This window comes from Eubalaena glacialis, chromosome 3 (assembly GCF_028564815.1).
Source record: "Eubalaena glacialis isolate mEubGla1 chromosome 3, mEubGla1.1.hap2.+ XY, whole genome shotgun sequence".
NCBI lineage: Eukaryota > Metazoa > Chordata > Mammalia > Artiodactyla > Balaenidae > Eubalaena > Eubalaena glacialis.
Genome location: NC_083718.1, coordinates 48,932,754 through 48,953,348, shown reverse-complemented (window position 1 = coordinate 48,953,348; position 20,595 = coordinate 48,932,754). Strand labels below are relative to the sequence as shown.

The 20,595-nt window shown below is 39.7% G+C and overlaps 1 protein-coding gene across 2 annotated transcripts in view; it reads left to right on the top strand.

Moving 5' to 3' along the window:
- Positions 1-1,828: 1,828 nt before the first annotated feature.
- Positions 1,829-20,595, top strand: part of RNF2 (ring finger protein 2) — a 52,259-nt gene continuing 33,492 nt past the window's right edge. Inside the window, exon 1 of one of the 2 annotated variants that reach the window (XM_061185625.1) lies at positions 1,829-2,079. The gene's annotated coding sequence lies outside the window, so the exon portion shown is untranslated. The remainder of the gene's footprint in view (positions 2,080-20,595) is intronic. The other variant, XM_061185626.1, reaches the window with a different exon arrangement.

The following is a 20,595-nucleotide window of genomic DNA, read 5'->3' as shown; positions in this document are numbered from 1 at the left end:
GACGTCAGTATTGTCCACCAATATAACCACTCCTTCTGAACTCGGTTCAGCCTCAGTTCAAGGACTCAGTCCCCTTGCAGATGGAGGAGGCTATGTAACTAGTTTTGGCCAATGACATGTGATCAGAGATCTGTTTCCTTCCCAAGCTAAGGCTGTGAAAAGTTCATAGGGATTCTTTACTCACTTTTTTCCTCTGCCACAGAGACTCAGTTGCTGTGCTCTGGGTGATACAGTTACAAGATGGTGAGCCCTCTGTCAATCTGGAGACCTCTGTCAATCCTGGAGTGACTGAAATAGAATGAGTCTGATTCACATGAAGCATGAGCAAGCAATAAACTTCTGTTGTGTTAAGGCATGGAGATTTGTTACTATACCATAACACAGCCTTTCCTGATTAAGGTAGTCAGGGAAGGCCCATAATACTCTCAATCCAAGTTTCTGAGTAAGAGATAAAATAGATAATATGAGTTCCATTAATTTGTCAGTAGTCTCTTTCATATTAAGGATGCTAGCCTGAGGTCTAGCTTTTTAATCACATTTAATCCAGATATCCCATAAGTTTTCCATCAATTGTCCCGTGAATTTTTTTAAAGTACCATATTTAACTTTTATCCATAAAGTTCCTGTGCTTTTTACAAATGATCACTTTCCTCAACATCAATTGAATTTCTTAACCTAACCACACATTATTTTCATAAGCATTTTCACTAGAGCAAAACGTTCTGAATTATGAGTAGCATTAATTGAACGACATGTGCAGTTGTGAACAAAGAAGGGAGATGCTTCTGCAACTGCCCTGTCTCTAGAAAGTGGACCTTGTAGAAGCAGAAGCATTCCTAATTATTTTGATTTTTTTTTTTCCACATTGGAAAAAGACCTTAACCTTGAAGGGCTGGTAGAATCTGAGAATTGTCATTTCTTATTTAAAGCTTTAGGTAGTTAGTGACAGTTTTGAAGTCACTGTCTTTGCTCTTGTTTACCTTAATGGATTGTTAGGTAGGGCACACAGTGTGTTGTGTTTAATATTTTAATGCCTGTCTTCTTTCTTTCTACCTATCCAAAGCTAACACTCACAGTCCTACTCGACTCCGAGCTCCTCAGGAAATCTCCCCTGAACACACCAGCTGGAACGGTTCGTTTGCTTTTCCAAAATCTTGTGTAAATTCATACCATTTATTTGGCATTGCTTGTAGAGAGTTTTACAGAATTCAAAAGCTGGAAAGGACCTAAGAATCATTCAACACAATCCTCTCATTTTGCAAATGAGGAAAGTAAAGTCCAGAGCAATTATATAATTTAGTTAAGTCACATAGTTAGAGACACATTGGAGGCTATAAACCTAGTTCGCCCAATTCCCAGTGCAGTCCATTCCTTCGTGCCACAAGTGCCTTCACATTAACTATCTGGTAGCGTTGGCTACCTTTTCCAGAGAACAGATCATCTCACCAATAGTATATCTTGAGGTCAGGGAACTCTTTCACTGTTACTTCAGTTTGTAGCTTAATTTATATGCATTTTATATACTCTTTGGTAGACCAACTGGTTGTGTTTTAGGGAGTCACAGGCGAGAGCAGGAGTCCGAACCCAATCCCCAGCAGCCGGCCAGGGAGACTTAATGGGGGTCGCAGGTAGGGGCAGGAGACCTCAAGGAGAGAGAACGCTGAGAACGAAGCGGCACCGTCGTCATCCGGGCATTGCCCGGGGGCTCCGTCGCCCCGCGGAGGGCGCCGGGGGGCGGGGCCGGGCGGCCCGGGGCGGGGCGGTGGCTCGGGCCCTCCTGGCAGCACACGGCGGCGCCCCCTCCCTTCGCGCCACGGGCCTCCTGGCGCCGTGCACGTCCCCGTCCCGCGCCTCCGCCCCCTCGCCCACTCGCTCCTTCCCGCCCTCCCCGCCGCGCCGGCCGAGCCGGCTTCCCCTCGGTCTCTCATGAATATTGAGCGGCCCCTGTTGTATTTCCCGAGCTCCATTGCGGAAGCCGAGGCTCGCCATATTGTGCGGCGGCGCCGGCAGCCGCGGTGCCTTGTACCTGAGTCTCTCTCCGGCCGCGGCTAGCGGAGCCCCGGATTGGGGCAGGAGCCGGTGAGCGGGGCGGGCGGGGAGGCGAGGGGCGCGGAAGCGGCGGGCTCGGCCGCGCGTTAGCTCGGCGTGGCTGCGGGCGGCTGACGGCCGCCCCGGGGCCGTGGGGGGCGTGTGTTCGCGGGGGTGTGAGGGGAGATGGCGCCGCCACCCCCGGCCGCTCTCGGGGCGGGGATGGCGGGGGAGGCGGCTTCTCATTGTTCCCGTTTCTTCGAGGGTCTTGACGGGGGTGGGGAGTCCGGCTTGGGGAGGACCCCCGTGGGCCAATCTCGGGGATTCCTTCCTTCGTGCGAACCGCTCGTTCCTCGGCGCGGAGGCCGGGGCTGCGGTGCGGCCCCCTCGCCTCCCGGGGCGGGGGCCCCAGCCTCTCCACGTCCGCTCTCCGAACCGCGTGGAATGCAGGGTTTTCCTCCCCGGGCTTCCCCCTCGCAGCCGGGGGTGTGTGTCCGCACTGTGGAGGGTGAGGTAGGGGCGCTTTGTGCAAATAGCCCGCTTCCCCCCGGGGTGCTGGAGTCCGGGTTCGAGCGTAGAGGCGCTCCTCGGCGTCGGGGTTCCCTGTAGGCTGCGGGGAGACCCCTCCTGGTTAAAACATTCCTGGACTGCCGCTTGCCTGCTCGGGAGTATCTGTTGCTGCTTTCTAAAACCGCGAGGTTGACCCGGAGGAGTCGGGGGGGGAGGGGGTGTCTTGGTTTGTTTCTGATGGAAGCTTCGCGTTTTGAACCCAGTCGTGTACGCTGAGGTCTTTGGTACCGAGTGTCGCCGGGGAGCCCTCGTCCTGGTTGTCAGGATCATTTCCCTCCTACAGACGTTGCCTCCCTGCTCCCAGAGATACTGTTAGTAAAAATTGGTCTCTAAAACTTTGAAGTTCATTCCGATTATTTGGCCCCTAAGACCAATTATAGGCTTACCTCCTTGAATCTTTTTTGGATAACTATTGCCTGGCTGTCAGAAGTTTTAGAGAATGTGTACCTTTACGTGGTAAAATGGTTTGAAAATGTCAGATTTCTCGAAGGTGTGTGAAGATACTTGTTTGCTGTGAAAAGGGTAGCTTTGCATTCGGTATTTTAGTAATATGGTTTATTTCTTTTAAAAAGTAAAAAAATTGAGACATGGTTTCATTGTTTTAGACTGAGAATTATGTTTAAAACTAATGTATGTGTGATTTGCATCACATAGTCTACTTTTGGTAGTTCCAAGATGATCAGCTGGAATACTTAGTGTAATTGGCAGATAATCTACTTTCCTCACTTGCATTAGAGTGTAGTTAGAATATTTTAATAACTTAGATTGGTGTTAGAGCTTGGTTTAAAAGTGTTTCATCCTTTGATTTATAAAGCATTTAAATGGCAGCAATATGACCCTTGGTTATTCCTTTTCCCCCCTAAAATTTCTACTTGTCACAATCAACAGGTATCTTTTAAAATCTTGTTTGTACATTTAACGTGATTTTTAGTAAAATAATGGGTAGTTATATAAGACTCCATTTTCCAAGGCTAGCACAGCAAATATGGCCCCTTACTTTTTCTAAGGATTGGAGATAATTTCCTTCAGGTACCGTTGTGGAATACACATTTGAGGTAAATTATAGTAGTTGTGAGAGTGAAATGGAGAATTTATGAAGGAAAACTGCCTGAGTAGGCTAGTCCGCTTGAGTATTAGAAAAATATGCTGATGGTCCTCAAATGTGCTGCATAGAAAGATTTTAAATTAGAACCATTAACATAATGTAGACAATGCAGACATTCAACAGACTACGAATTTTGAGTTTTTTCCTCTGCCTGTGTGGAACACTCAGACTGCTAGCTCCCAGGTTTGTGTGGATAGAAATATGGAGCAGGTCAGCAAACATCCTTGGAATTTCATTTGTCTATTACTGACCTTCAGCATGTGGTGTCAGGTCTGTCTCTTTAATTTGATTTATTCGTGATTTGTGTTTATATTATGCAGTCTTTGGAGTAAAGGTGATATATGTCTAATGAATAATATATAACCAGATGTTTCAGTGACACTTTCATTTCTATACATTAGCACAGAAGCATAATTCCTTCTAGCAAGAAAAGTGAGTTAACATTAAAATGCACTTTATTAAAATTACGGCAGCATTTCTGGTGTGACTTAAAGCACTTCACACCTTTGTATCGACTCATTTGTTAAATCTGGGGAAACTAGACAGTGTATCCCAGTTTGCAGTTTTTTTTTTTAATAGTAATCTTTATTTATTTATTTATATATTTATTTTTGACTGCGTTGGGTCTTCGTTTCTGTGCGAGGGCTTTCTCTAGTTGCGGCAAGCGGGGGCCACTCTTCATCGCGGTGCGCGGGCCTCTTCACTATTGCTGCCTCTCTTGTTGCGGAGCACAGGCGCCAGACGCGCAGGCTCAGTAGTTGTGGCTCACGGGCCTAGTTGCTCTGCGGCATGTGGGATCTTCCCAGACCAGGGCTCGAACCCATGTCCCCTGCATTAGCAGGCAGATTCTCAACCACTGCGCCACCAGGGAAGCCCCTGCAGTTTTTAAAAAGGGAAAAATACTGTGAGATTATGTACAGTCTGACGGCATACAGATCTACACTTGATTTTTAATTAATGTTTGTTACGCATGGTGTGGAAGGCAGACCTTGTCGTCAGACATTAGTTATTTAATTTCCTGATGTTTTTCATTTCTTTGGAATCTTTCAAGATATCAATAAGTTATTATAGTAACTTATTGAGTGTTTATTTGCATTTAAGTGAGTAGATCCCCATATAATTTGGGTACAAAGGTACAGTAAAATTTACCCTGTCCATTCTCTGTAGATCCAGATATCCTGTCTATTCCCCCCTCCCCCCCCCCCCCCGACTTTCACTTTTTCTACCTAATGTGTCAGACGGGTCCTCTGGTGTCTCTTGTAAGGTGTATAGCTTGGTTGATTTTACATGGATATACTGACTGTGGTAATGGGACTTTTGGCAGTTAAGTAGCAACTGGTGTTAGTATGTCCATGGGCAGGAGCTAGGTGATGAGTCCCCGAATTATGCTAAGGGAGTAGGTGGCCCACTCTCCACTTTTATGCTTTGTGGAGGAACCCCAGCGGAACTGGCATGGACTTTCAACTTTAAAATTTTTTTCACTTCTGTTTTGTCTTATGGATGTTAGCCGAAGTGGACTAACATGTCTGGGTCTAGTGATAGCTTTTCTTGGATGCTCAGGAACTATATACATACATTGCTAAGAATTCTGAGAAAGATTCTCATTGTTTGAATTTGCCTTCTCTCTATGTGTCTGCCATTTTGTCATAATTTAAAAAAAATCTATTAAGTACAATAATGAAAAATTATTTTTGAAATTAACCTCAGATTAAATTGTCTAATGAGGGCGTCTTATTAAATGAAGTAACAAACCATAACATTTGAACAAAGCATTTTGGTCATTTGTTTTCAGCAGTTGTGTTGATTTGGGCCTCTCCTGCAAGAGGGATTTCTTTTTGTTCCTATGCTGTAGCGTGTAGTTGTAGTTTATGAAAAAGTAAGATTCTAACGTCAGTGCGTAAAATGAAAAACACATGTAGTAAGAAATTATGCTTGAAAATCCCTTAGGATAGGAAAACATACCAATAAGTTCGGTTCAGCTTTAGTGTTGGAATAGATTGTTGTTTCTTTTGTTGAACACTAGATGAAGTAGTCAGCCTGCAGTATGGGCTGTGTTGAACACAGCAAAAAAAAAAAAGTCTTTAAATATAAGAATCACATTCAGCGTGGCGTCATGCTCATACCAGGAGAGGCTTGTGGGAACTGAGACCACTGAGGAACAGCAGACCAGCTCCACTATCTCACATTTTCTCTAGGATACATGTGCTCTAGTGAGAGGACGTGGGGGTGTGTGCTTGGAATAGCCTGAACTGTGTAAATATTTCTCGTTTCCTCTCTTTTTTTTCCTTTGCAAGCTGGATAGTTTAAATCACAAAAGTTAAATGATTTTTTTGTTGCAATTTAACAGACACAAATTTAAAGGGTTTGGTGTTTTTCTTTCTAAAATATATTTTACCTATAACTCCAAAGTTACTTTGCTTTTCCCTTCAGTAAAGAAGCAAGGTATCTCAGAGGAGAGCAGCTAGAATCACTGTGATTAACAATGTATTAGTGTCCAACAGAGAAAACAAACTTCAATAGGAATTTGAACAGAGGGGATTTAATATAGGGAGATGGTTAGACGAGTGTTAAGAGCAAAAAGAGAACATTATAGTAATCAGTTAAAGAGCTCAGAGAAGAGGTTCTACTGGCCTGGTTCTGAACTTTTGAGGTCAGCCTTGTTGAGCTGCTGATTAGTTCTGGGGGATTCTGAAAGAAGCTGGAGGCTGGAACCAATTGCTGCTGCCAGTAACTGGAAGGAAGTCCCCTCACCCGTCTTCCTGCTTTCCCATCTCCATTCATTACCTCCATTGGCAAAGCCTAACAGGGAGCCCCCTGGCAGAAGAGTTGGTGAAATACAGTTGCACAGTCTCAGCCTAAGCACCACAAAGCAGTCTAGAGTGGTGGTTTTGGAGTTGAGAGACAGGGAGTAAATTACCTGCACAAGTAGTATAGATTAAAATAATTTAAATAGGGAATCCTGTCCTTACCTTGCCTGTTCAAAAACATTTATTGATTATCTTCTGTGTGCCAGACCTTCTGCTAGGGATTAGGGATAGAAAAATGAAGCGACTAGGGTCTCTTATTCAACTGAATAAGCAGAGATGACAAACTACCATACAGTGTGTTAAATGCAGTAACAGATAAGTGATACACTTTGGGAACCCAAAGGACATAGCAACCTACTTGCCTCTTCTCTTCCCAGCTAAACCTAATGACTACTGTTTTTATTTCGTATCTTGATCAAATCCAACTTCATTCTGTTTGACTGCTGTCCTATGAAAGCTGTTTCTCTGAGATGCCTCAGATTTATCATGCAGTTACTGTCATTAGTTAAGCATTTCTCTGTGCTTTATTTTTCTAGATTATAAAGACCATCATTTTCTCTGCACTTATAGCCTAGCCTAGTACTTCACACATAGAAGATGTTTGAGGAATATTTATTTTTGCAGTGGATAATGGGAATTAAAGTATTGCTCATTACCTTTGTAGACATTGTTTCCTCCTTCCAAGGTCATTAGAAAATAGTTTGGCTAGAGTGTTATGATTTTACAGATGTGAGAATTGAAAGATTTAAATAATTGGTTAATATAAACTATATAGTACAAGTAACTGATCTACAAATAGGACTTTGGATTTCTGATGTGTTATATTCCAGATCCAGCAGTTTTGGCAGGGATTTCGTTTGATGGCTAAATAAAATCTTCTTCTACTTCGCATTTTAGAGCCTAATGTTCTAAAATCTCAAATTATTTTGGGGTGGGGGGAGGAAGAAAAGAAGCCCCTCATTTTATTTCCTAAAAATAAAAACATCATGCAGTTTCTATTTACATTGTTCTTTTTAGTTGTCTACTGTTTTCTTTTTTCTACTCACTGTGTTGATTACACTGCCTCTGTTAGCTATTGTAAAATGTGCAAATCTGCACACTTCATTTCGACTTCCTTTTTAGAAGTGTTCTGCGTGTTTCCCCCACCATACACAGACTATGTTGATTTAACTTAAAACCAACTGATTTTTCACTTATAAAAAGATGTATGCCTCCATGCCAGTAATTGCATTAAATCCTCACTATTTACACTATTTACTGTATAAAGTCTAATTCAGTCTGGGACGGCTGTCTGTATAGAGTCTAATTCAGTCTGGGACGGCTGACTGTATAGAGTCTAATTCAGTCTGGGACGGCTGTCTTGGTATACAGCCAAATGTTTTGTAGAAGGCTTTCCTGTATTACAGAAGGGGTAGTGTTGTGTATAGTAGAAGGAGCTTCAGGACTGAAGGCAGGAGACTTGGTTTCTAGGTCTGGTTCCACTACTAGCAAGTTTCTTGCCCTTTCTCTCTGTTTTCTTTTCTATAAAAAAAAAAAAAAAAAATAGCACACTCGTTGACCTTCCAGGTTATTTGTAAAGGTTTAAGAGGTAACGTAAAGAGCATTGTAAATATAAGAGGGTGTATTTGAAGGAAGAGAGAGGGACAGATTGATCTGTGGCATGGATCTTGAGAGAGAGAAAGACAGAGATTGATCTATGGCATAGTTGTGTGTCTCCTTTCAAGTTTTTGAGTCTCCGTGTTTAAAAGAAGATTTTTAGGGTGAAATGGGGTGTGAGAGGAGTTGTGGATGTCCTATAACCCTACTTTTCCCAAGTCTGGTCAATAGTGTAGTATTCCCAATCTCCTTAAATAATTGTCTGTTAAGGTTGATGTGCTTCATTAATTTCCTTTCACCAGGGCTAAATATCTTATGTCGTGAGACAGTACCCCAAATTTATACACTTAGGCACAAAACTACCACTTTGCAGATTGTTTAAATGACAAGGGCCTAAGGGAGTAGAAGAAATAGATGCTGTTACTATTTTGACTGGAAATTTCCTATTTTGGTTTTCTTTTATTTATGTTGTTTTATAATACCAGTTACAGAAAATCTCTGTGCTTTTATTTATTTTTTATTCTTTTGGTTACGTCAGGTCACGTCAGGTCTTAGTTGCGGCACGCGGGCTCCTTAGTTGTGGCATGTGAACCCTTAGTTACTGCATGCATGTGGGATCTAGTTCTCTGACCAGGGATCAAACCTGGATCCCCTGCATTGGGAGCTTGGAGTCTTAACCACTGCACCACCAGGGAAGTCCCTCTCTCTGCTTTTAAAAAGACACATAGCAAGATTAGAAATTATACCTGTTGTTTAGTTTTTTTTTATTAACACCTTTATTGGAGTATAATTGTTTTACAATGGTGTGTTAGTCTCTGCTGCATAACAAAGTGAACCAGCTATACATACACATATATCCTCATATCTCCTCCCTGTTGCGCCTCCCTCCCACTGTCCCTATCCCCCCCCCAGGTGGACACAAAGCACGGAGCTGATCTCCCTGTGCTATGCGGCTGCGTCCCACTAGCTATTGATTTTACCTTTGTAGTGTGTAAATGTCCATGCCACTCTCTCACTTCGTCCCAGCTGGCTCTTCCCCCTCCCCATGTCCTCAAGTCCATTCTCTAGGTCTGCATCTTTATTGCTGTCTTGCCCCTAGGTTCTTCAGAACCATTTTTTTTTTTTAAGATTCCATATATATGTGTTAGCATGTGGTATTTGTTTTTCTCTTTCTGACTTCACCCTGTACGACAGTCTCTAGGTCCATCCACCTCACTGCAAATAACTCAATTTCGTTTCCTTTTCTGTTGTTTAGTTTTAATGAATTTAATTTCTTATCCTTGATCTTAAAAGTTTTTTTTGTTTGTTTCTTTGTGGGTAAATAAGAATTTTTTTTGAATTTTATTTTATTTTTTTATATAGCAGGTTCTTATTAGTTATCCATTTTATACATATTAGTGTATATATGTCAGTCCCAATCTCCCAGTTCATCACACCACCACCACCACCATCACGCCCCGCCACTTTCCCCACTTGGTGTCCATACATTTGTTCTCTACATCTGTGTCTCCATTTCTGCCCTGCAAATCGGTTCATCTGTACCATTTTTCTAGGTTCCACATATATGTGTTAATATACAATATTTGTTTTTCTCTTTCTGACTTACTTCACTCTGTATGACAGTCTCTAGATCCATCCACGCCTCTACAAATGACCCAATTTCATTCCTTTTTATGGCTGAGTAATATTCCATTGTATATATGTACCACATCTTCTTTATCCGTTCGTCTGTCGACAGACATTTAGGTTGCTTCCATGACCTGGCTACTGTAAATAGTGCTGCAGTGAACATTGGGGTGCATGTGTCTTTTTGAATTATGGTTTTCTCTGGGTATATGCCCAGTAGTGGGATTGCTGGGTCCTATGGTAATTCTATTTTTAGTTTTTTAAGGAAGCTCCATATGGTTCTCCATAGTGGCTGTATCAATTTACATTCCCACCAACAGTGCAAGAGGGTTCCCTTTTCTCCACACCCTCTCCAGCATTTGTTGTTTGTAGATTTTCTGATCATGCCCATTCTAACTGGTGTGAGGTGATACCTCATTGTAGTTTTGATTTGCATTTCTCTAACAATTAGTGATGAGCAGCTTTTCATGTGCTTCTTGGCCATCTGTATGTCTTCTTTGGAGAAGTGTCTATTTAGGTCTGCCCATTTTTTGATTGGGTTGTTTGTATTTTAATATTGAGCTCCATGAGCTGTTTATATATTTTGGAGATTAATCCTTTGTCCGTTGATTGGTTTGCGAATATTTTCTCCCATTTTGAGGGTTGTCTTTTCGTCTTGTTTGTAGTTTCCTTTGCTTTGCAAAAGCTTTTAAGTTTCATTAGGTCCCATTTGTTTATTTTTGTTTTTAATTACATTATTCTAGGAGGTGGATCAAAAAAGATCTTGCTGTGATTTATGTCAAAGAGTGTTCTTCCTATGTTTTCCTCTAAGAGTTTTATAATGTCCAGTTTTACATTTAGGTCTTTAATCCGTTTTGAGGTTTTTTTTGTGTATGGTGTTAGGGAGTGTTCTAATTTCATTCTTTTACATGTAGCTGTCCAGTTTTCCCAGCACCATTTATTGAAGAGGCTTTCTTTTCTCCATTGTATATCCTTGCCTTCTTTGTCATAGATTAGTTGACCATAGGTGCGTGGGTTTATCTCTGGGCTTTCTATCGTCTTCCATTGATCTATATTTGTGGTTTTGTGCCAGTACCATACTGTCTTGATTACTGTAGCTTTGTAGTATAGTCTGAAGTCAGGGAGTCTGATTCCTCCAGCTCCGTTTTTTCCCTCAAGACTGCTTTGGCTATTCAGGGTCTTTTGTGTCTCCATACAAACCTTAAGATTTTTTTTTTCTAGTTCCGTAAAAACTGCCATTGGTAATTCGATAGGGATTGCATTGAATCTGTAAATTGCTTTGGGTAGTATAGTCATTTTTGCAACATTGATTCTTCCAATCCAAGAACATGGTATATCTCTCCATCTGTTTGTATCATGTTTAATTTCTTTCATCAGTGTCTTACAGTTTTCTGCATACAGGTCTTTTGTCTCCCTAGGTAGGTTTATTCCTAAGTATTTTCTTCTTTTTGTTGCAGTGGTAAACGGGAGTGTTTCCTTAATTTCTCTTTCAGATTTTTCATCATTAGTGTATAAGAATGCAAGAGATTTGTGTGCATTAATTTTGTATCCTGCAACTTTACCAAATTCATTGATTAGCTCTAGTAGTTTTCTGGTGGCATCTTTAGGATTCTCTGTGTGTAGTATCATGTCATCTGCAAACAGTGACAGTTCTACTTCATCTTTTCCAATTTGTATTCCTTTTATTTCTTTTCCTTCTCTGATTGCCGTGGCTAGGACTTCCAAAACTATGTTGAATAATAGCGGCGAGAGTGGACATCCTTGTCTTTTTCCTTATCTTAGAGGAAATGTTTTCAGTTTTTCACCATTGAGAATGATGTTTGCTGTGGGTTTGTTGTATATGGCCTTTATTATGTTGAGGTAGGTTCCCTCTATGCCCACTTTCTGGAGAGTTTTTATCATAGATGGGTGTTGAATTTTGACAAAAGCTTTTTCTGCATCTGTTGAGATGATCATGTTTTTTATTCTTCAACTTGTTTATATGGTGTATTACACTGATTTGCATATATTGAAGAATCCTTGCATCCCTGGGATAAATCCCACTTGATCATGGTGTATGATCCTTTTAATATGTTGTTGGATTCTGTTTGCTAGTATTTTGTTGAGGATTTTTGCATCTATATTCATGAGTGATATTGGTCTGTAATTTTCTTTTTTTGTAGTATCTTTGTCTGGTTTTGGTATCAGGGTGATGGTGGCCTCATAGAATGAGTTTGGGAGTGTTCCTTCCTCTGCAATTTTCTGGAAGAGTTTGAGAAGGATGGGTGTTAGCTCTTCTCTAAATGTTTGATAGAATTCACCTGTGAAGCCATCTGGTCCTGGACTTTTGTTTGTTGGGAGGTTTTTAATCACAGTTTCAGTACTTGTGATTGGTCTGTGCATATTTTCCATTTCTTCCAGGTTGTCCATTTTATTAGCATAGAGTTGCTTGTAGTAGTCTCTTAGGATGCTTTGTATTTTTGCAGTGTCTGTTGTAACTTCTCCTTTTTCATTTCTAATTTTATTGATTTGAGTCCTCTCCCTCTTTTTCTTGATGAGTCTGGCAATGGTTTATCAATTTTGTTTATTTTCTCAAAGAAGCACCTTTTAGCTTTACTGATCTTTGCTATTGTTTTCTTTGTTTCTATTTCATTTATTTCTGCTCTGATCTTTATGATTTCTTTCCTTCTGCTAACTTTGGGTTTTGTTTGTTCTTCTTTCTCTAGTTCCTTTAGGTGTAAGGTTAGATTGTTCATTTGAGATTTTTTTTGTTTCTTGAGGTAGACTTGTATAGCTATAAACTTCCCTCTGAGAACTGCTTTTGCTGCATCCCATAGGTTTTGGATCATCGTGTTTTCATTGTCATTTGTCTCTAGGTGTTTTTTGATTTCCTCTTTGATTACTTCAGTGATCTCTTGGTTATTTAGTAATGTATTGTTTAGCCTCCATGTGTTTGTACTTTTTACGTTTTTTTCCCTGTAATTGATTTCTAATCTCATAGTGTTGTGGTCAGAAAAGATGCTTGATACCATTTCAATTTTCTTAAATTTACTGAGGCTTGATTTGTGACCCAAAATGTGATCTATCCTGGAGAATGTTCTGTGCACACTTGAGAAGAAAGTGTAATCTGCTGTTTTTGGATGGAATGTTCTATAAATATCAATTAAATGTATCTGGTCTATTGTGTCATTTAAAGCTTGTGTTTCCTTATTTATTTTCATTTTGGATGATCTGTCCGTTGGTGTAAGTGAGGTGTTGAAGTCCCCCACTATTATTGTGTTACTGTCGATTTTCTCTTTCATAGCTGTTAGCAGTTGCCTTATGTATTGAGGTGCTCCTATGTTTGGTGCATATATACTTATAATTGTTATATCTCTTCTTGGGTTGATCCCTTGATCATTGTGTAGTGTCCTTCCTTGTCTCTTGTAGCATTCTTTATTTTAAAGTCTATTTTACCTGATATGGGTATTGCTACTCCAGCTTTCTTTTGATTTCCATTTGCATGGAATATCTTTTTCCATCCCCACACTTTCAGTCTGTATGTGTCCCTAGGTCTGAAGTGGGTCTCTTGTAGAGAGCATATAGATGGGTCTTGTTTTTGTATCCATTCAGCAAGCCTGTGTTTTTTGGTTGGAGCATTTAATCCATTCACGTTTAAGGTAATTTTCGATATGTATGTTCCTGTGACCGTTTTCTTAATTGTTTTGTATTTGTTTTTGTAGGTCCTTTTTTTCTCTTGTGTTTCCTACTTAGAGAAGATCCTTTAGCATTTGTTGTAGAGCTGGTTTGGTGGTGCTGAATTCTCTTAGCTTTTGCTTGTCTGTAAAGCTTTTGATTTCTCCATCGAATCTGAATGAGATCCTTGCCAGGTAGAGTAATCTTGGTTGTAGGTTCTTCCCTTTCATCACTTTAAATATGTCATGCCATTCCTTTCTGGCTTGTAGAGTTTCTGCTGAGAAATCAGCTGTTAACATTATGGGAGTTCCGTTGTATGTTATTTGTTGTTTTTCCTTATTGCTTTCAATAATTTGTCTTTGTCTTTAATTTTTGCCCATTTGATTATTATGTGTCTCGGTGTGTTTCTCTTTGGGTTTATCCTACCTGGGACTCTCTGCGCTTCCTGGACTTGGGTGGCTATTTCCTTTCCAATGTTAGGGAAGTTTTCAGCTATAATCTCTTCAAATACTTTCTCTGGTCCTTTCTCTCTCTCTTCTCCTTCTGGGACTCTCATAATGAGAATGTTGTTGCGTTTAATGTTGTCCCAGAGGTCTCTTAGGCTGTCTTCATTTCTTTTAATTGTTTTTTCTTTATTCTGTTCCGTGGCAGTGAATTCCACCAGTCTGTCTTCCAGGTCACTTATCCGTTCTTCTTCCTCAGTTATTCTGCTATTGATTCCTTCTAGTGTATATTTCATTTCCATTATTGTACTGTGCATCTCTGTTTGTTTGTTCTTTAATTATTCTCACTGTTTGTTCTTTAATTCTTCTAAGTCTTTGTTAAACATTTCTTGCATCTTCTCGCTCTTTACCTCCATTCTTTTTCTGAAGTCTTGGATCATCTTCACTATCATTATTCTGAATTCTTTTCCTGGAAGGTTGCCTATTTCCACTTCATTTAGTTGGTTTTCTGGTATTTTATCTTGTTTCTTTATCTTGTACATAGCCCTCTGCCTTTTCATCTTGTCTGTATTTCTGTGAATGTGGTTTTTGTTCCACAGGCTGCAGGATTGTAGTTCTTCTTGCCTCTGCTGTCTGCCCTCTGGTGGCTGAGGCTATCTAAGAGGCTTGTGCGAGCTTCCTGATGGGAGGGACTGGTTTTGGGTAGAGCTGTGTGTTGCTCTGGTGGGCAGAGCTCAGTAAAACTTTAATCCTCTTCTTTGCTGATGGGTGGGGCTGGGGGTTCACTCCCTGTTGGTTGTTTCGCCTGAGGCGACCCAACACTGGAGCTTACCTGGCTCTTTGGTGGGTCTAATGGCGGACTCTGGGAAGGCTCACACCACAGAGTACTTCCCAGAACTTCTGCTGCCAGTGTCCTTGTTCTCACGGTGAGACACAGCCACCCCCCGCCTCTGCAGGAGACCCTCCAACACTAGCAGGTAGGTCTGGTTCAGTCTCCCCTGGGGTCGCTGCTCCTTCCTGGGTCCTGATGCGCACACTACTTTGTGTGTGCCCTACACGAGTGGAGTCTGTTTCTCCCAGTCCTTTCAAAGTCCTGGTATCCAATCCTGATAGCCTTTGAATCTCATTCTCTAGGAATTCCTCCTCCTGTTGCCGGGCCCCCAGGTTGGGGAGCCTGACGTGGGGCTCAGAACCTTCACTCCAGTGGGTGGACTTCTGTGGTATAAGTGTTCTCCAGTTTGTGAGTCACCCACCCAGCAGTTACGGGATTTGATTTTATTGTGATTGCGCCCGTCCTACTGTGTTATTGTGGCTTCTCCTTTGTCTTTGGATGTGGGGTATCTTTTTTGGTGAGTTCCAGTGTCTTCCTGTCGATGATTGTTCAGTTAGTTGTGATTCCGGTGCTCTCGCAGTGAGAGCATGTCCTTCTACTCCGCTATCTTCAGTATCGGTCTTAAAATTTTTAATTGACATATTTGTAAAGAAAACATGCCTCATAGAATTAGTGGAAAGATGCTTTTTTATTTTTGTCAGGTACTGTCCTCTAGGAATGTTTCCTTTTGTGATTGTAAAGTAATGGAAGCATGTTAAAGGCTCTCAAATATTGATAGTTGAATTTTGTCTAAAATATTAAGACTAAATTTCTCCATCCTTAATGTTATTATAATCGGTTACGTTTGTATTCAGATGTGGGTCTCATTTACCAGTTTGAGTTAACCAGTCATAATTTATCAGTTTAGTGTCCTGAAATATTTTTTTTTTGCCAAGAAGTCTCTCTAACTTTTGAAAATCTAATGTTACAGTTTTGTATAATTTAAATAACATGATTATTAATTCCAATTTATTTTATTCTGAAATCTTTGAGTATCAAGGATACTGGAATGATTGATTTAGGAGAGTTAAGACAACACGGTTGTGCCAGTGAGAAAAAAGTTTCACAGAGTAAAGAAGCTGTCATTCACTTCTTAAATGGATTGTTTTTAGTTATAACTGCTATGTGCAAAATAGTGCTTAGTCCTTTCAAAAGTAATTAAGAGCTAAGAATGGGAAAAAAATCCATAAATTAAGTTGTCTTTTTGATCAAATATAACAACTTTCAGTTGTCACTTTATTAATTAAAATTTTTTTTAATGGAGAATTTAAGAAATGGAAAAAATCATGCTTTCAATACTCAGTTTTAATTGCTCTTAAACTTTGATTTATTTCCCTTTGGAAATAAATTTTAGCCTTTGGCTTTGTTTTGTTTAAAACATAGTTTTAACTATCTTTTGTATGTAGACCTAAATTTATGTTTATTTTAAAATCTAACTTTAGATATCACTAACATTTTCTATGCCGTAACCAATTTGGTAACATTATTGATGATTGCATAATATTTCAAGTGGATGTACCATAGTGTATTTATATACTTCCTTGTGGTTGGATCCTTAGGTTCCTTTTAGCTTTATATTTATGTTGATGGTAGGGAAGTACAACATTCATTGTGGCAATCAGATGGAAGTAATTAACAAGTAGTACCTATTGTCTCCATAACTTTATCTTTGCAAGAATAAACCTGTGTTTTTTTTTAATTGAAGTATAGTTGATATACAGTGTTGTGTTAATTTCTGCTGTACAGCAAAGTGATTCAGTTATATGTATACATACGTTCTTTTATTATATTCTTTTCCATTATGGTTTATCACAGGATACTGAATATAGTTAGTAGGACCTTGTTGTTTATCCATTCTATATATACTAGTTTCCAACGGCTAACCCCAACTCCCAATCCTTCCCTCCCTCACTCCCCTCCCCCTTGGCAACCACAAGTCTGTTCTCTACGTCTGTGAGTCTGTTTCTGTTTGATAGCTAGGTTCAGTTGTGTCACATTTTAGATTCCACATTTAAGTGATATCATATGGTATTTGTTTTTCTGACTTTACTTCGTATGATAGTCTCTAGGTCTATCCATGTTGCTGCAAATGGCATTATTTCATTCTTTTTTTATCTCTGAGTAGTATTCCACTGTATATATATACCACATATTCTTTACCCATTTATCTGTTATAGACCTTAGCTTGCTTCCATGTTTTGGCTATTGTAAATAATGCTGCTGTGAACATTGGGGTGCATGTATCTTTTCGAATTATAGTTTTGTCTGGATATGTGCCCAGGAGTGGGATTGCTGGATCATATGGCAACTCTATTTTTTTAGTTTTTTGAGGAATCTCCATACTGTTCTCCATAGTGGCTGTACCAGGTTACATTCCCACCAGCAGTGTGTAGGAGGGTTCCTTTTTCTCCATATCTTCTCCAGCATTTGTTATTTGTAGACTTTATGATGGCCATTCTGACTGGTGTGAGGTAGTGTCTCACTGTAGTTTTGATTTGCATTTCTCTAATAATTAGCCATGTTGAGCATCTTTTCGTGTGCCTGTTGGCCATCTGTATGTCTTCTTTGGAAAAATATGTCTTTAGGTCTTCTGCCCATTTTTCGATTGAGTTGTTTGTTTTTTTGTTGTTGAGTTGTATGAGCTGTTTCTATATTTTGGAAATTAATCCCTTGCCAGTCTCATCATTTGCAAATATTTTCTTCTGTTCCATAGGTTGTCTTTTAGTTTTGTTCATGGTTTCTTTTCCTGTACAAAAATTTGTAAGTTTGATTGGGTCCCATTCATTTATTTTTGCTTAAAATAAACCTATCTTTGATGGCAGTGGCTTGTTGTGCAGTACAGCTGAAGAAAACTGAGAAGCAATTAGAGAAGGTAGCCTCCGTTTCCCTGTTTAAGATTTGGAATTCTTTTTTAGTGTGTAGCACGTGTTTTTGGGCTTCAGTCCAAGGATCTCTTAAGGATCCATGAGTAGTCTGGAATTTTGCTTGTGTGTTCTTTTGTATTTTTTATTTTTGTATTCTGCACCCCACCCCCCGGAGATGAGAGTTCCTAGCTTTCATCAGATTCTCAAGGGGCATATAGACTCAGAAAAGTTAAGGGCCATGGACTAAAAGGATTTTGTTTAAAAAGTGGAGGTAGAGGGAAAACTATATTTAAAAAGTGCCTGAAAACAGTGAAACAGTGTCTGTTGTATCAAATTAGTGTTAGTTTTCCTTTCCGTTTATTGTTCAGTAACATAGAATCAGTTTTCCTTAGGAGAGAATGGGTTTTGCTGCTTTTGCTACTTAAATTCTTCTTTATTGTAGTATTATTATGGTTTTCTCTTTTTAACATTGGTTATTTGAAGAGCTCACATTAAGATTTTCAAAGTCTAATTGCTAATAAGTAACTTTGCCCTAATAGACATATACATATATCTATATATTTTTAATATATACATATTTAAATATATTTTTAAATTGCTAACCAGGAACTCTGCCGTAATGGACATTAAAAATATACACACACACACACACACACACACACATATATATCACCTAAAACATGCTCATTTTACAGATAAAGAGAATAAGAGGTATATATCGACTTGCTCAGTCATGTTGATTTCTAGTGTATGAGCTATGCCAGATTTTTGCTGCTTTCATGAATCTAGAGATTATGCTAATCTTTATATTTATTAGAGCTATAAGACATCTTTCTATCCTTAAAGTTTCTGGTTTCTTTTTTCTTCTTCTAAGACCCCGGCCTTTGAAACTGCAGGAGGTGCTTTTTGCCAGTTTTAAACTTTGATGCAAGTTGCAGAAACCAGGAGATAGGGGCAGAAGAGAAATCAGTTTACCTTTTGAAATTGTATCAAGAGCCCAAAATGAGAATTGAGGTGTCCTGAATCCCAGTCTGGCTGCTACTGTTTTCCATAACAGTTACTTTTCTGCAAAAGAAAATCTACCCTAAGTAAAGGGACACCAGAAACACATTCTTTACTTCTCCAATCTTATCTATTGTTTTAAAACTGTTAAAATCTGTGCTTGTTGTATTTTGGTAATAATAGTAATAGGAGTTGAAAAATGGAGGGAAACCCCCTCTACAAACTCCAGCAACTCCATGTTATCTTGTAAAATAGAACTTTTACATAGCTATAATTGTAGCACAAATGCAAGTTAGTGGCCTCTCTCATCTCTTTACCTTACAAGTATTACTACTCATTGCATATGGTATTAATAATTGTTATTTTTAATGATTGAAGAAATTTCCCGATGTTGATGTTGCAGCAGATGTCTCCGTGCTGATGGCATTATTATTTTAGTAGTGGTAATAATAATAATTGGCGTGGTAGTTAAAGGCATGGCTTTCTTAGTCAAATAGACCTGAGTTTGAGTCTTTCCTCTGACCCTGTGAGACCTTTAAACAAGTTGCTTGCTTGTTTGTTTATTCAGTTATTTATATTTTGGCTTGATTTCTTTATTTATTAAATGTGGGCAGTAATAGTACATATTTCATAGGGTTGTTAGGATTAAGCAAGATTTCATATAAAGTGGTAAATACTCCATAGATGTTACCTATTATTATTAATAGCATTATTTTCTAGGACTGGGATTACTGGGTGCAAGAATATGAATGTTTTGTATCTCTGGAAATGAATTGCCTAGCTGTTTTCTGAAAGGGTTATTCCAGTTGCTGTTGGGAGAATGTGGAGGCATCAGCCTTCAGCTTTCTTATCTTTCTCAATCTTATTTTTTCTTTTCTGCCCTTGTCAGAAATTTAGACCCTGTTGGTATATTTTCTGTGACCCAGGGAATGTTGCTGTTACTTTGTACATTGTTACTTGCTAAAGCTAACGTGTGTTCATCAGCACTTCTGCTGCTTCTGACAGGAATCTGCACTTGATAGGCATTTCTCTTCCCAAGAAAGGATGACAACCTTGGTATACCACTTTCCAAAAGTTGTTAACGTCGGACTTCCCTGGCGGTCCAGTGGTTAAGATGCTGCGCTTCCAAAGCAGGGGCGTGGGTTCAATCCCTGGTCGGGGAACTAAGATCCCATATGCTGTGCAGTGCAGCCAAAAAAAAAGTTGTTAACATCTATTCTGGCATGTGGGGTTTTGGACTAAAAGTCGTTAGTTACTAGAATTCTCTTTTTAGCTTTGCCATTAATGATAAGCATATGTAAATCTTTAAGGTTTGCTTTATGCTTTACTTGTGTTTCATTTCTCCCTCTCAAAGATAGAAATACAAATCTGTTTCTGCCATTAAATCTGCAGATTTTTATTGGGAGCCAACCATGTATGCTGATGGCATAGAGCAACAGTCCACAGTCAGTAGTCAGCTGGTTACACGCATCAGTATGCTCCCCTGTTTACAGTTTCCTGTAATCTGGGTACGGATGTGAAATGAAGTTGGTACTCCCTCTTGTTCTACTTAGGAACTCAGAATTTTTCTGCTCTGCTCAGCAAATTATCAATGTCCTTTGTATCTCTTGGTCTTGTAGCATGGGGAGAATGAAAATTAATCTCTCTCTAAGAATGTGGTTAGTTTGTGGTATAGAGCTGGTGCATGTTCAGGGCTGAGAACCTAGATTATGCTAGAGTTTGAGGTCTAAACTATAGTACTAGTGAGTCAGTAGTTTGGCAGTAGGTCGCTAGATTCAAATAATTGGTTGAAGCAGTTGACTGGGAACCCCTTAGTCAAGCAGAGGTTGATACATGCCAGAAGAGGTACAAAATCCCAGACTGGCAGATGAGAACCAGGAGGTAAAGTGCCACTGTAAGGACTGTCTTGTCAGAGGGACAGACGACTAAGAATTCAGGAAATCAACAAAAATGGGACGTTCTGACCAAATGGAGCAAAGAAGAAAAAAATAACAGGAGGAAAAAAGCAAACAAAACCCTCCACGTGTAC